Here is a 17,613-nt window from a genome sequence, read left to right on the forward strand (position 1 = left end):
CACGCTCTTAAGGCTGTGCAATTGGGCAATTAGTTGAAAGGGGTGTGTTCAAAAAAATAGCAGTGTCTACCTTTGACTGTACAAACTCAAAACTATTTTGTACAAACATTTTTTTTTCTGGGATTTAGCAATCCTGTGAATCACTAAACTAATATTTAGTTGTATGACCACAGTTTTTTAAAACTGCTTGACATCTGTGTGGCATGGAGTCAACCAACTTGTGGCACCTCTCAGCTGTTATTCCACTCCATGATTCTTTAACAACATTCCACAATTCATTCACATTTCTTGGTTTTGCTTCAGAAACAGCATTTTTGATATCACCCCACAAGTTCTTAATTGGATTAAGGTCTGGAGATTGGGCTGGCCACTCCATAACATTAATTTTGTTGGTTTGGAACCAAGACTTTGCCCATTTACTAGTGTGTTTTGGGTCATTGTCTTGTTGAAACAACCGTTTCAAGGGCATGACCTCTTCAAGTATTTTAACATATGCAAACTGATCCATGATCCCTGGTATGCGATAAATAGGCCCAACACCATAGTAGGAGAAACATGCCCATATCATGATGCTTGCACCTCCATGCTTCACTGTCTTCACTGTGTACTGTGGCTTGAATTCAGAGTTTGGGGGTCGTCTCACAAACTGCCTGTGGCCCTTGGACCCAAAAAGAACAATTTTACTCTCATCAGTCCACAAAATGTTCCTCCATTTCTCTTTAGGCCAGTTGATGTGTTCTTTGGCAAATTGTAACCTCTTCTGCACATGCCTTTTTTTTTTAACAGAGGGACTTTGTGGGGGATTCTTGAAAATAGATTAGCTTCACACAGACGTCTTCTAACTGTCACAGTACTTACAGGTAACTCCAGACTGTCTTTGATCATCCTGGAGGTGATCATTGGCTGAGCCTTTGCCATTCTGGTTATTCTTCTATCCATTTTGATGGTTGTCTTCCGTTTTCTTCCACGTCTCTCTGGTTTTGCTCTCCATTTTAAGGCATTGGAGATCATTTTAGCTGAACAGCCTATCATTTTTTGCACCTCTTTATAGGTTTTCCCCTCTCTAATCAACTTTTTAATCAAAGTACGCTGTTCTTCTGAACAATGTCTTGAACGACCCATTTTCCTCAGCTTTCAAATGCATGTTCAACAAGTGTTGGCTTCATCCTTAAATAGGGGCCACCTGATTCACACCTGTTTCTTCACAAAATTGATGACCTCAGTGATTGAATGCCACACTGCTATTTTTTTGAACACACCCCTTTCAACTAATTCAACTAATTGCCCAATTGCACAGCCTAAAGAGCGTGCACATCATGAATGCTGGGTCTCATTTGTTTTCTGAGAATCTACTGAACCTACTGGTAACTTGTTTGCCACGTAGCAATAAAAAAATATACGAAAAACCTTGATTATTCTGGTTAGTCACATTGTACTGCTATTATTTTGAACAAGACTGTATGTCAAATTAATGGATCCATGACTTTTAAATGCTACAGTAAAAATGTCTGGAATTTTGCATGGTGACAGTCAAGCACACTGGGTATAATGCCCAAGTGCAAATTTGAACGCACCCATAAAGGCAGCCGAGATATAGCGCCTCCAAATGGGCCAACAATGCAATAGCTATTCTAACTGTATTGTCATTTATGTCAAATTAATGGGTCCATAACTTCCAAATGCTACAGTAAAAATGTCTGAAATTCTGCATGGTGACAGTCAGGCACACTGGGTATAATGCCCCAGTGCAAATTTGAACGCACCCATAAAGGCAGCCGAGATATAGCGCCTCCAAGTGGGCCAACAATGCAATAGCTATTCTAACTGTATTGTCATACATGTCAAATTAATGGATCCATAACTTCCAAATGCTTCAGTAAAAATGTCTGAAATTCTGCATGGTGACAGTCAGGCACACTGGGTATAATGCCCCAGTGCAAATTTGAACGCACCCATAAAGGCAGCCGAGATATAGCGCCTCCAAATGGGCCAACAATGCAATAGCTATTCTAAATGTATTGTCATATATGTCAAATTAATGGATCCATAACTTTAAAATGCTACAGTAAAAATGTCTGGAATTTTGCATTGTGACAGTCAAGCACACTGGGTATAATGCCCCAGTGCAAATTTGAACGCACCCATAAAGGCAGCCGAGATATAGCGCCTCCAATTGGGCCAACAATGCAATAGCTATTCTAACTGTATTGTCATATATGTCAAATTAATGGATCCATGACTTTTAAATGCTACAGTAAAAATGTCTGGAATTTTGCATGGTGACAGTCAAGCACACTGGGTATAATGCCCCAGTGCAACTTTGAACGCACCCATAAAGGCAGCCGAGATATAGCGCATCCAAATGGGCCACGGGTGCCATTAATTCAAAGGCTCTTCTAACTGTACTGTTGTTCGTCAAATTCGTTGGTTCATAAATTCATAACGTTACAATAAAAAATATTAGCATTTTTATGAAGATATTCAATCACGATGGGTATAAAGCACCAGTGAAATTGTTTACGTCCCCAAATGAGTCCACAATGTGATGGCTCTTCTAACTGCATTGTCAGATTGTGTTCATAACATCAAAATAAGTAACCATAATGCAATGGCTCTTTCAAGTCAATTTAATTAATCAATAAATCAGAAAGTACAGTTGTAAGATTACAAATTACAGTATTGACAAATACCATATATCCATTTAAGAAAATTTAGTTCGCATTTTAAAGCAATGATAACATGATTATACATTTTGTATTTCATCCATATTCGATGTTCTGGAGAGCTTGCAGGGGTAGGTGTCATCTGGTGTTGGCTCATCTGAAGTCTTCGGAGGCTTGATCCAAGCTGGAGCTGGCATTAATCTCTAGTTACCTTACCTTTTATTGATTTATTAATGTATTTAAAGCATTCGAGTGCAATAATTGAAATGTAATTATATTGTATGAACATTTATATTTTTACAGTCATTTTCACTGATATTTCAGTAATTACCTTTTAAAATGGTTTATTATTATTTTCTGAAAATAGACACTATAGTATCAAGGCCCCTAAAAGTGAATAAGAGAAAAAACAAATGCATGGTCCCTAAATTGAGCTGATAGCAAGAGCATAGGCTATTGTAATTATATTGTATGTGCAATGTATATGTTTACAGTCAATCTTCGCTAACAATTATTCTTTTATTCTGAAAATGGACACAAAAGCAACACAATCCCTTAAAAAACGTGAAAACGAGAAAAACCGCACGGTCCCTAAAATGAGCGTGAATAAGAAACCAAAGACGCGGAAGCGTCGCGTCTTTTAAGGTGGACCGGATAGCGTCAATAAGAAGCTGCGAATAAGAAGCTGGATTCAGCCTCGTGATTACATATATCACAAGAGCTAAGGGCTATTCATCTTAAGCGCGGGCATACATTCACAACACGTGTTCAGTCTGGCGCGTTTTCAGTTCATGCTTTGGATGCCACTGGACCAAAATTCCAGTAGTCGAAAAATAATAATCTAAATAATATATAAACATTTAACGGCTGTTGTTTAAAATTAAACATTGTTTTAAGAGCAAGTGAAAAATAAGCAACCATCTAAACATTATCATTATAGAGATGCAAGTTAGCTAAATCTACTAGTATACACAGTAGTAAGTTATACTTATATTCTATATTCACGTTTCACCGAACTTTTATTTTGACGGGTTGCTGTGAAGACCTAAGAGTGTTTGTGCTCATGATATGACTGTTTTTCTCAAATAAAACGGTAAATTGTCATGAAGTGACGGTTCATGCGTTTGTGTCCTCTTATAACTTAGAGACATCGGCCCGTCATTCACACAGAACATGCAGGACTACTATTTAAATAGTATTTTGCAGTTTAATATTCACATACACAATTTCAGTACCTATACCGGTACTTGTGACATCCCTGTGCTTAACTTTCATAGGAATTAATTTGAAAAGTTGAAACACTCACTTTGTTCCGCACTTATCCGTTATGAATACCCGAGCCGACCGAGTGCTGTCAGTCCGATCGATCCCATCCCCCATGCGCGGGGATTTCAAAAAGGAGTGCCGTGGGGGAAGGGCGCGCTCGGGCGGGAGTGTTTATTCAAAATCTAAAGTTCATTTAAATTTAGAATAACTTATAAAATAATTATTTTCCGGAGTTATTGCACATGGGCTCAATCGAACATTAGCTAATTCGGACATTGGCCTTTTCATGTTACAGCTCCTGCGGTCAAGCTCGTTAAACTTAGTTGACGGTTGCAGTGAATGTGAGAAAAGAGATAACGTCAACGTTAGTTTATTCAAGGACTTTGACTAACAAACAAGCCTTATCACACTACACATTTACCTTACATCACAGTGAAATAATAACAACATTAACTTTGCATTTGTCAAACAGAGGCAACATGCATATTTTGATAGTCTGGTTTTATAGCTTTTAGCTAACACCTGCACAAACACAGTTGTCTGTAAAGGAATAGCCTAGTTGTCCATCCTGCCACTAACCATACGTTAAATGTGAATGAAAAACACTTTTTCACGTTAAAAATAACACAATATCGAATGCTTACCGAGTCTCTGTAATTTCCTGGGGCACAGACCGTCTTGATGTCTTCTTATTTGAAGCGAGCAATGGCGGATTGAAAAACGCTGGCTGGCCGTCGAGCAAGTTCGTTGATGAGACGTCATAGGGTCACGTGACATTAAAAACTCTGGTTTGAGTTAAAAATACTATTTAACTCAAACTGTTGCTTTTACTTTTGTCTAGGGTGTTTGTTATTTGCTTTAAGGAAACCTGAAAAAATCAGGTTTAAACCAGAAATCATGATTTGCACTTAGACCAATATAAAAATGTACTTTAAATGAACGACACAGTAGTTTCACTTTTTTATGTGAAGTTTCCTACTTTCCAGGAGTTTCCTTAGTGGCGCACTAATCTCAGACAGGTTTGGGACGAACTTCACAAGATATTGAACCATGCCAAGAAACCTCATCAAGGCAGCTTTGTCTTGTGGCTTTGGCATCTTCACTATTACTTTGATTTTGTCCTGGTCTGGCTTCAAACCTTCTCCACTCAGTACATGTCCTATGTACTTTATTTCTGCCATTCTGATCTTGCATTTTTCATGATTTAATTTCAGGTTTATGGTCCTGATTGGATGGAAAGTGTTCTCTTTTTATGGCTTTTTTTCAAATCTTTGGGGTCAATGCAGATTCGAAGTTTGTTCGGCTTCACAACAGTCACCATACTATTGACTCAGTCCGTTGGTTCTGTCTGTTTCTCAATCACTCCAAGACTTTCCATCCTATTTAGTTCACTTTTTATTTTGTCTTTTAGTGCTATTGGCACTTTTCTGGGTGGATGTATCAGCGGAGACACTGTTGGATCAATCTTGATGTGATGCAATCAAGGTTTGCACCCTAAACCATTGAACACATCGTCAAATTCCTTCATTATGTCTGTTTTCTTCACAGTCAACTTTATAGATTCTTTTGACCAGACCTAACTTGCATGCCGACCTTCCCAAGATCGCAGGTGAGTCTTTCTCTATAATCTGTAATTTAATCTCAGCTTTATTCTCTTTGAATTGGCACAAGAGCTTTACCTTGCCCTTTGGCTCCATCTTGTGGCCAGAGTACGCCACCAACACAGAGTTCTACTTGCACATTGTCACAGATTTTCCTGCTACTGCTCGGAAGACTTTATATGAAATCACGTTGCACTCGGCTCCAGTATCCAGTTTAAAATAAAGTGGTCTTTTGTTTACTCTTAGTGTTTCTGTCCACTTGTCTTTTCCCAAAACTGTGGCATCAGTTTCTTTGTTAACCTGTGTCTTGGCTTTCTTTCTAGTCTGTTTCTCTTCAAGGGCACCTACGTGTGTGATCCTCTTGTTCTATTTCATGAACTTTTCTCACGGTGATCCTTTTGTGTTTTTGTTTTTGTTTTGCACATCTTTCCGAAGTGATTTTTTTCTGTGACACACTTTACATGTTTGTCCATATGCAGGACACTTCCTTGGTTCATGCCTCATGCATAAAGATATTATAATAAAGACACGACACACCACCAGTTGTTCACTAACTGTTTTCTTATTCTGTCATTTTAATGTCACAACAATGATACAAGTGTACAGGGCTCCACGTAGTGGTAAGTACCAGCATACATCACAACAACCACACTTTACCTTGTAGCTAGCTACTAAGTGTTGTTTTGGAAGAAACATTTATTAAAAATGTTGCTATTATTACTTAAAATAATATTGCAGAATATAATTTTTTTTTTATAGAGGCTGTTTTTGTATTTTCTACAGGTGTTTACAATTGTTTTTAATTACAAATATAATAGTTTAATATATAGGTCATGTTTTATATATTTTAGAAACCATATAGCTATATAATGAGGAGAAATGTTTTTACAGTCTATGTTTTTACCCTGTGACTATACCATTATCTTACATTTAAATGAAACTGGCCTACAGTTAAACTACAGTCTATAAAACAACTTTAAAATCTAGATCCCATGAATTAAAGACAAAGTTTTTTTTTTCCTCTTTAAAGGTTTTATTAACCTTTTAAAAGATCTAATGAAATTTAATTACATTATATTTCAATATAGCCTCATGAAAGATAGATATCAGTGTCTTACTAAAATTATGTGTTAACTCTTGAAAAATATGACTGTTTTTAAAGGGGTAGTTCAACCCAAAAATGTGATGATTTACTCACCCTAATGTCATTCCAAACCTAAATGAATTTATTTCTGTGTATCATAAAATAAAATAATTTGAGTCTGTTTTTTTGTTTATACAATATTCAAATGGCAGCCTAACCAAAATGGCTTGGTTGCCAACATTCTTCAAAATATCTACTTTTTATACTTTTAATATTTATCATTATTTGTCCTTGTCCTAGTTTTATTTATTTACTCCAATTTAAGGCCCCCCACCCCAGCAAAAACATTTACGAGGAACTCAGGGCCTGATGGGCTGGGTTTGCCAGAGCCGAATTTTAGTCCCAGTCCAGCCCTGGCCAGATCCCCACCTCTATACTCTCCAGTTTCACTGTCTCTCCATCCCCTGCCATATGCCACGTCCCCAGGTATTCATCTGTGTGCTCGCCTATCTCATTGTCCTTGGAGTGTAATCTTTTCTCCCTCAGCATAGCTGTTTGGATCTGCCCTGCTGTTAGCTTTGGATTTTTCATTCTCCGTCACCGCTTGTTGGACTGACGTAGCACTCCCTCGTACCTGGCTGGAATCATCCCTGATCAGTGATTCTGATTGTTTTGTGTTTTTGTTATTCAATAAAACACTGTTATTCCCTCAACTGATTCCTTCCTTATTTACCATCCTGACAATAAAAAAATCTGGTAACTCCAGCTTAAACACTAAATGAGTCTCAGTGTATTTGTACTAGCATTTGTGTAGGCCTACTTTACATATATTTTCTATGCAAAACACTAACAGCAATGTATACAGTTTGCCTTGATCTATCAGTGCTACAGGAAGTAGAAACAATTGAGATTGGCTTCCTATAACAGTCATAAGGTTATTGTCATGGTAGTAATACATACCTCCTCCCATTATTGCTCTCTTGCTTTCTTCATCAGTCGCATATTCAGTTCTCTGAGTGAATAAGGACACCGAACGTAATTCAGGAATAATGAAACGTCTTCAAAATGCTAATATCTTTCTTCTCATGTTGGCTGGCCTCTCAACATCTGGGTATGTATTTACTATTTTGTCATCAGTAGTGAAACTGTGGTAACACTTTACAATAAGGTTTTATTTGTTAACATTAGTTGATGTATTAACATGATGTGGTAACTATGAGGAATTATACCGTCTTTGTTAATATTTCTTCCCATTAGTTAAAAAAATACAGCTGTTCATGTTAGTTCACAGTGCATTAACTAATGTTATCAAGTACACATTTTGATTTTTAAAATGTATTAGTAAATGTTTTAAATTAATATTAGAATAGATTAATAAATGCTTTAGAAGTGCAGTTCATTATTAGTTCATGTTAACTAATGTAGTTAACAAATGTTAACAAATGAAACGTTTTGCAAAGTGTTACCGAAATGGTTTAGGAAGGCATAATTGGACTGATGAAAAATCACATAATTACTATAATTATAATTATCTATGAATTATTATTATTATTATTATTATTATTATTATTATTATTATTATTATTATTATTATTATTAATCATTTACTATTCATTTTATAAAATACTTTAAACTAATTTAAAAAATATTACAAACTTTCATTTTGTTGTATACAAAAGGAACCATCTGGTCATAAACATATTAGATCAAATATATAGAATTGTTTTTTTAAAGGTATACTGCATGTACACAAACGACATTAAAAAGGTTAGCTGAAATGTTTTTTTTATTATTACTTTTTTATTATTAATAATACACCCAAAACTAAGTAGTGCTACAGTGAGCATTTTCTAGAAAAAAAAACTAGATGCTGGTGACCGAGAAAAAAATACAGGACATAATACAGGAATAAACTCCAAAATGTGAAACAATTCCTTTCTTCTCCTGTTGACTGACATCTCAGTAACTGGATTTTTTTTTTTTAAATAATTTTTTTATTGCTATGTGTCACGTTCCTAATCTTCACGGAACTTTAGATCGCGGTGGAAACGCAGACAGTTGCAGGTTTGGGGGGGGGGGTAGGGGGGGAAGCTCCTGTAAAAAAGTTCCTGGTACAAATTGTTCCGGGTAATTTTGTTGGAAACGGGGCTTTAGGTTATTTTACAATTTATACATCATTATCATTTCATGATTATGTCATTTGTGGTGTCTGTATTTCACAAAGTAAGGCTGCACCACATCACAAAATTAACTACCCTGGAGTTACAGAGTGCAAGCACAAGAAGCTGAACAAAACAGTTCTTTTTAAAGGATTTTAGCTCCCCAGTCCCAGTTGCAAGCCTGACAGGGTAATGTAAGATGCTGGAATGACCTGGAATTATAACGTTTACTTTAGGCCTTTAAAAAATAATAATTCTGAGCTGGTACAGTATATATGGGAGCTTGTATGTATATGTGTTAAAGAAGATGTGTGAGTGTGAGTGTGAGTGTGTGTGTGTGTGTGTGTGTGTGTGTGTGTGTGTGTGTGTGTGTGTGTGTGTGTGTGTGTGTGTGAGAGAGAAATAAATTAATGTGAAAAATCAAAATTGTTTCTTTATTAAAATATAAAATTCATAAATGTATACATTTATCAATGTGTGTGTGTGAGTATGTGAGAGAGAAATAAATTCAAATGAAAAATCAAACTTGTTTGTTTATTAAAATATAAAATTCATAAATGTATACATTTATCAATATGCCATTGTGTGTGTGTGTGTGTGTGTGAGAGAGAGAGAGAGAGAGAGAGATAAATAAATTCAAATGAACAATCAAACTTGTTTCTTTTATTAAAATATAAAATTCATTAAAGGGGGGGTGAAACACTCAGTTTCAGTCAGTGTCATGTCAATCTTGAGTACCTATAGAGTAGCATTGCATCCTGCATATCTCCGAAAAGTCTTTATTTTTTTTATAATTATATAAGAAAGATGCGCTGTTCCGAGTCTTTCCGAAAAAAGCCGAGCGGGTGGGGGCGTCGTGTGAGCGGAGCTAAATAATGACGTGTGCCCGCTGCTGCTATTGTGTTGAGTCGAGTGCGTCGTAAAGCTGTGTCATCCCTAACAGCGGGAAAAAAACTTTATTCAAAATAAAAATATGGCTTTTAATCAGATACAGCCATACATCTATGATCCGGAATCAGACCCAGAGGCTGCAGTTGAACAGGAGCAGCAGCAAAAACGACTAGAGCAGGACGTCTGTATGTGGTACAAGTTATACACTAACTATATAATATGCTTAGCGGCTTGTGTTATTTACATATTTATACTTGAATTATATCGTCGTATTTTTGTCTTTGAAGGTGTACATGTGGGAAGTGCAGTTGTGCACGTGTGTTTGTGTGTTTACGCGTGGTTTGTGTAGACAGTAAGCGGACTGGTTTTGCACAGCAGGCTAAGTTAGTATTTACATAGAAAGACACGGAATAGTAGCGAATGAAGAAGCGCGCTTATTTAGTTCAACATATTTCCCCCCTCTTTGTGTATTGTTGTTTGGAGTGCTTTTACAATACACAAACATAAAGTTACACATATAGTGGCCAGCTAAACACAGACATTTGAAGCAGTCTCACTCACCGCCTGCGGTTCTAACGTTGGGACTGCTCCATCATTCAGCATTAGGCGATCTGGAAAATCCGGCGTCGAGCTGGGCCTTGTTTATGAAACAGTCGGCACCGAAATGCAGCGAACAGATATAAACATTCGCGCAACTCAGTTGCTGATCCGGAAAAGCAAATTACATCCACTGTTGCCTTAACGCGGGGTTTTGGGGGAATCTGTGCAGGACTGTCTTGGTCTGGCAACCAAAAACGCACTTTTTTGGTGACATTGTTATGTGCACATCACCTGTCCAGCATCCTACAAGCCAGCGCTTTGATGGGCGTAGCCTGTTACTTTCGCTCTCTCCCTCTCTCTCTCTCACGCGCTTCCGGTAGAATTGTCCGTAAGGCCCATACAAGGAAATTCCGCCCCCATTAACGTCAAAGGGGACGCATGATCTCAAAAAACTTGCCGAAACTTATGACTAACCGGAAGTAGTATTTTTGACAAAGAAATACTCCCATCAAACGTCCACCTTAACTTTTGAAACTTTGTCTATGTTTAGTATGGGATTCCAAGTCTTTAACAGTGTAAAAAGATCAGTATGCATGAAACAGCATTTCACCCCCCCCTTTAATTTATACATTTATCAATATGTCATAGTCTACCATATGTCTTAGTTAAAGCTCGTAATACAAAGTCTTTCTACATGAAAGCAGAAGTTTTCAATGTGTGACAGCGTCCTGTATCATAACTAAGTCTCTGCAGTTTGTAACAAACCAAACCGTGTGAAAATCCGGTAAAAACTCAGGGAGTTATGATCATTGTAGTTGAGAATACATCTTCCTCAGTAGAAATAAATGCGGGGGGCGGCGCATTGAGGACCCATCCAAGATGGCGCCGCGCTGATACGTCCGCTCCAATTGGCAGCGTCAGTCTATGAGGCGTCTACGTATATTATGTCTATGGTTTTGTGTATTTAAGGTCTCGGTTTTCATGTAGGGTTTGCGAGTCGTTAATTGTAAGTCTGGATGTTCTGACCTGCGTTTACTGTTCTCTGGTAGGCTATGGATTGTGTTTGTTTTTTAATTCTGATGTCCCTGTACTTTTCTGAGGAGTCTTGGAATTAAATGTGTGCGTGCAAACGGATTCTCTCTCAGCTTCTTTTCTCAGTGATCCGGTACATTATGTGAATTACTCAATACTGAATATAAATAGCCTAATCAAATTTCTACACACTCTACAAATATATATTAAAATAATTAACTTAAAGAATTGTAAAAAAAAAAAATAATAATAATTGTATTGAGTGTCCAGTTTTCATAGTTCAGTTAGCTTGTGAAATGAATGCTGTGATGTGTGAAAATGGAAAACTTGAGTTTTTGTGTCCCGACATTTTTTCACAACAATCTATTATAACATGAGCCATTTCAGTATTACTCTAAAAACACGTAAAACAAACAAAAATTGACTCTATAGGTATCGCGTTATTTTCCTGTCAAATGTTGAGAGCGCATTATTGCGCAAAAGTACATTGATATAATGCGTGAGCGCTTAATGTAATGTGCCGAGCGCAATTCTCCCACGCGTGGTCTCAGAAACAAGCTGCTCTTGTAATATGGCATATGGGGTCACGATTCTGCCACAATTCTGCGCATACAAGATCAGTGTTGCAGTGAATTTTTTTGTCTCACAAATAAAGTATTTAAAGCAACCAACATTACATTTTTCATTTAAAATAAGTTTATTTGGAAGTGCGCCGACGTTCTTTCGCATGTGCAACGTCTCGTTTGCTTGCGCTCTCAACACAACTCAACATAATATGACATAATTCCAGCCAATCAGAGATGAGACTGCTGAAATCTGATTGGCTGGCTCAACAACCCATCACAAGACTCCCTGCATTACTCTACAGCGGACAAGGAAATATACATGGTGGAAATATACATGGAAAATCAAATTTAACGCTGTTATAAAGTCTTTGACATTCATTTTCAAGTTCAAATGTCTACCATTCGACCACCGCACATAAATATCTTATTTTCAAATGCAAAATTAAAGTTGATCCTTGAATGTGTATCTGCAAATCATCCCTTGTGTGTGAATTGCCTGATTGGTGTGTGTGTCTGAGTGTGTGTGAAGGAGACTTTCTTGTGCACCTGAGAGTGTTATCCAAATATGGGCGCAAGTTCAGTCATTATCAGCATAGGTCAACGAGTCTGCATTTCCTGAAATCATAGTTCCCACGTTGTGTGGTTGAAACAACTGCTCTCCAGCTGTGGCTAGAAGCACAATTTCTTGTTTGCATAACGTAGACTTAATAAATCCTTATCTTGAGCATAATAAGCAAGTTGACATTAAGTAAAATCTATATATTTTATTTAGAATGCATATAAATGTAATTTACATCTTTTAGTTTGTCAAGAGATTTAAAGCACCTTTTAAAACAAATGACTCACAAGGAAAGAACTGTAGAGAGGGATAAAGGGCACCTTTGTGTTAAAATTTGATTGATTGACTGATTGATGGCTGTCATAAAAATTCCATACCAGCAATTCTCAAAACCAGCACAAGGACAAGATGAGTCACATGACATGTTTTTTCTTTGTTCTTTAAGCGTAACAGCGGGTAGAACCTCACGAAGAAGGAACTCATTTATTACCGAAAGGCATAAATTCAAATCGTTATCGGGACACAGAGTCGCTAAAAGCTTTTTGAAGGCTTGAAGTCAGCACAAACATAAGACAGACACCTCGTTGTCCCCCTCCTTTCTCGACCCATGCATTCCAAAGGCTCTTTGAACATCACACAAAGACCTCACACCAATGCAGACACGAGGAGTAAACTTAAACTATAGATTCAATAACATGAATTAATCCACCCAACGGCGCCTTAAACATATACTAAGGAATTATGTATATTTTCATGTAACTTGTAAAGTTTCTCTGTACACGAGACATGCATTACATATGAATCTTTACTATCTCCTACTCCCATCATGGGAATAACAAGCTGTTTGATGTCTATGTGATGGATAAATGATTCTCGCCATTTTGATGCAAGGTAAATTTGTGTAAAATGTACTGTGATCACAATAGGAAAGTTGGGTCCTTAAAAGTGTTTAATCAGACATTACACTAATAATATGCATGAACAGGAGAAGTGGGCAGGACACCCGCCCACAACAATATCTCACTGGCCGGAGACGCCCCCCAAGGAGGGACCTTGGGGCCCATTTAAAACTCCCGGGTCAACAAGATATCTTTGCTTTTTGTTTTGCTTCGTGCTTTGCTGACTGCCATGGTTTTGTGGTGACTTCTGCTTTGATTGTGCGGGCCTTTCCTGCCTGCACGCAGCGTCCTCCAAGCTACCCAGAGCTCTTCATCACCACACTCCAAAACTCCGTCTGAACCCGCGCAGCCGCGCCACACAGAGATGCCCGTCGCATAGCAACCAGCTAACGCCATCCAGGATCCAGCTTTCATCCCGCAAAACCAACTATGCGTCCCTCTGACCACAACAACTGACTGCCAGCCGAGCAATGCCGTGCTAGGAGGAACCCTTGCTCGTATGAGCATTCAAACGCAAGCATGACTCTTCATTCTGGCTGAACTGGTAAAAATCGTATCTAAGAGAGCAAACTAAGGTTGACCAGCTAGTATATTGATTCTCAGGTTGTGGTTAAGAAATCATTGGGACTTCACTACTTTCCATTAAAAAACATCCCCTTTCCCAATAACTGTACCTGTAACCAATTTCTGAAGTTTTCACAGCATTATTACTGTAAAATGAGCAAATACTTACTGTAGAACCTGTATACAGCATGTTGCTGTAGATCTGCAAAGCATCATGGTCTTTTTTCAATGGCGGGTAAATTCTACAGTATTTTTTTTTCCTCCTGTGTATCACAATACAGCATTTTCTAGAAGATTTTTCTTTTCAGCCAAGGAAAGCTACGAGATTACCCACTTTCATCCGAATTTTTACTACAGAAAGGTAACATAATGTATTTCCAAAGTTTACTCTTGTAAAGTCAACTGTTTGTTCAACTTTAAGAGTGCACTGAGAGAGAAAAGAGTAATGAGCGGCACACTTTCTAGTAAACTTGTCTCATGCAGTGTGTGCATTTTATAATTTTATTTCCACAAATATTTCTGCATGATTTCGATATATTTTCTAGTCTGGCAACATTTGATAACGTAATTAATTTATAGAAGGATAGTATTGTTAAATAAAAATTAAATTGTGTATGTGATCTCTTTTGGTGCAGATACGTCACATAATGTGATCACTTTTTTTTCTGTCACCACTTGCGCGTGAGGCAGTGAGCCAAAGCCTGCCGAGTGCCGACTCTCGACGGTCTCGAGCTGAAAGAAAATGCAGCTGAGGTACGTACGTTAGGCCTAACTTAACATATTTTTCATAGTGATTAATCATGATTTTTCTGAATGGAAACCCCCAGAAACGAGATTGGTAAAATGCTATTCAAACTTGTGGGAGCATGCATGGGCTGTACTGTATTAAGAATGTCACATTCAACCGGAAATGACATTCATTTAAAATGGTGAAAATTTTTGTATTTATTGGCGCAGTAAGTTTAATAATATCTCGTTTTTTTCTCTTGCTTGCTGTTGCCGCCTGAGGAATCAGACATTGAAGTTAAGCGGGCCGAGAAAACGCAGCTAGAGGTAACATTATCTGTTAAGCTACGTTACTTAACATATTTTTAATAACTTCATGATTTTTCTGAACTTCATTGCCTTCAAGCTGCAGAAACTATAACGTTAGCCTAATTTGAAGTGCCATTCCCGACTTTTGGGTGCATATATTGTATTAATATTTGTCTTATCTGGCGAAATTACATTTATAACGTCTTTTATTTTATAAAATAAAATAGTAGCTACGTTAGCTATGAATAAAAACACATTTGAAATTGTAATTTTTTTACAGTATTGCCACACACTTTCTCTTATGAATATTGAACTTGTGATTTCTAAAAGTGTTTTTTCGTTTTATTCGTGTTACAATAAACTTCCACCCAAGCAAACACTGAGGCTCAGATTTCCCTGCCAAACACTCCCAGACTCATCATGCTCGGTAAGATCCAAGCACTCAACATACACAATAGATGCCAATATTAAGGGTTACTTCACATATAAAGCATCTTGCACTTACATTCCAAAAATCTCTAGTAGTTACTGATCCAATAGAAAAAAAGAGGTATTTTTTCTTGGATAGGGTAATGAATAGCCTAATGTTTTTATTTTCAGATTCTTCGTCACAATTAACCCAAAGCACAGCGAGTGCAATTCAAAGGTCCAGATTAGCAGACAAACTGGGAAGGTGGTCATCAGGGACTTCATTGAGTATGACTTGCAGAACAACTAATTCCAGGTGAGACTTTTAATTGTTACCTTGAATACCTTGAAATGGTGATTGAAAGTCAGGGGTGGCCAGCAACTTGTCTATTAAAGGGATAGTTCACTTAAAAAATGATACTATGGAAGTCACTGGCTCCAGTTAACTGTTTGGTTACCGACATTCTTCAAAATATCCTCTTTTGTGTTCAGCAGAAGAAAGAAATTCATACAGAGTTGAAACATCTTGAGGTTGAGTATATGATAATAGCATTTTCATTTTAAAGTGAACTATCCCTTTAGGCCTGCCAATCATCATTTTCAAATCAGGCAGTTTTACAGCATCAACACAAGGTGATTCAACAACACTGACATGAAAAACAGGAGGAACATTGTGTGACAACACCAGCCAGTTAGAATACTTTCAATTCAGAACTCACAAACATAAATTTCACTGTTGTATCACTAACTGCAAACATGGTATTGTGGCAGAAATGTGGGATATTCATGTACAATTTTATAATATTCATGTAGACAGTTATTAAATATTAAAGTAATGGCAAATGACAGAAACCAATTCTGTCTAATAAGAGTCCATAATAATATTTACATTTTATCTTTTAAAAATAGGTTGTTATTTTTACAGATGTTACAGTTTGTGTTAACGAAAATAATTTTACATTTTTTTAAAGCTATAAAAAAAATATCAGCCCCAGGGGATGCTACTCCACAAACCACCAACAAAGCATATAAAACATACTAATATTGATTTAAAACTTTATGTGTATGTCATCAACCCATCTGTCTTACTTTTAAACTTTTACATCAATAATGATTTTTTTCCTCTACAGGGTAGAAGACTCAAGCCCAGGAAGTCCAGGTCAAGTTTTAAAAGAATAATAGTTATGGAAAAAAACATTATTGGAGAAAAACAATATTCAGGTTTGAAATCCTTCTGTTTTTAAAGGGATAGTTCACCCAAAAATGTAAATTGTGTCATCATTTACTCACCCTCAACCTGCATGGATATCTTTCTGCTGAACACAAAGAAACATATTTTGTAGAATGCTGTTAACCAGACAGTTGATGGGTCCCATTGACTACCGTAGTATTTTTTTTTCTACTAAGGAAGTCAATGGGACCCATCAACTGTCTGGTTACCGACATTCTTCAAAATATGTTTCTTTGTGTTCAGCAAAAGAAATAAATTTATACAGGTTGAGGGTGAGTAAATGATGACACAATTAAACATTTTGGGTGAACTATCCCTTTAAATCATTTAATTTTTATAGATTTGTAATTTTACCCAAACATTTGAATACATATTGATTGTTTTGTTTGCTCAAAAAAGTGCTGAAATGAAATAAATTGTTCACAAATGTTAACTTATTGAAAAAAATGTATATGTTCAGAAAATATATAGATTTGAAATCCTGCTGTTTTTAAACCATTACATTTTTATACATTTGTAATTTTATCAAAACATTTTAATAAATATTGATTTTGTTTGTTCAGAAAAGTGTTTTTTGTATGTTCAGAAAAGTGATGAAATTAATAATTTACAGAAAAATTGTAACATTGAAAAAATTATGCTATACTATTTTTGTAATAATTTTTTTTAATTAAAAGTGAGAAAATAAATGGCATTTGTGACAGTGTCTTTATTTTACAGTACACAAAATTAAGGCAGTAATCCTGATTACAGTATAGTTATAAAATACAGTACTGTGATTATTACTGTGCATTTATTTTTTACAGTAATTTAAAAGTTACTGTGATTATATTTACAGTAAGAATACTGTGAAATGAAATACAGCAACTTACTAGCTAATTGCTGCCAGCAAGTTGCTGTATTTTTCACAGTTTTCTTTTTACAGTGTATGAATGTGTGTTTTTGTTAGTTTGTGTGTGTTTAGAATAGTTCAATAAACTTTTGTTTACCTTTTTCATCTATACAAGTGTCTTTGGCTATATGTTTATAAGTTACTGCCTCAAACTGATCGATTGTGTTACCTAAGCTCACAAACAGTGAACATAAAATTTATATTATTGCCGTTGTAACGGGTA

At 36.5% G+C, this 17,613-nt stretch overlaps 1 protein-coding gene and 1 long non-coding RNA gene across 2 annotated transcripts in view; one reads left to right on the forward strand and one right to left on the reverse strand.

Annotated features, from left to right (window-relative positions):
• si:ch73-321d9.2 (uncharacterized) overlaps nucleotides 1–4,013 on the reverse strand; it is a 52,152-nt gene extending 48,139 nt beyond the window's left edge. The window contains exon 1 of the mRNA XM_067439124.1: nucleotides 3,970–4,013. The gene's annotated coding sequence lies outside the window, so the exon portion shown is untranslated. The remainder of the gene's footprint in view (nucleotides 1–3,969) is intronic.
• An 11,241-nt stretch (nucleotides 4,014–15,254) lies between these two features.
• On the forward strand, nucleotides 15,255–16,522 carry LOC137071995 (uncharacterized). Its single transcript, XR_010904576.1, has 3 exons — nucleotides 15,255–15,286; nucleotides 15,460–15,583; nucleotides 16,398–16,522. It is a non-coding gene; the product is annotated as an uncharacterized lncRNA (long non-coding RNA).
• The last annotated feature ends 1,091 nt before the right edge of the window (nucleotides 16,523–17,613 follow it).

Source organism: Pseudorasbora parva, chromosome 3, assembly GCF_024679245.1.
Source record: "Pseudorasbora parva isolate DD20220531a chromosome 3, ASM2467924v1, whole genome shotgun sequence".
NCBI lineage: Eukaryota > Metazoa > Chordata > Actinopteri > Cypriniformes > Gobionidae > Pseudorasbora > Pseudorasbora parva.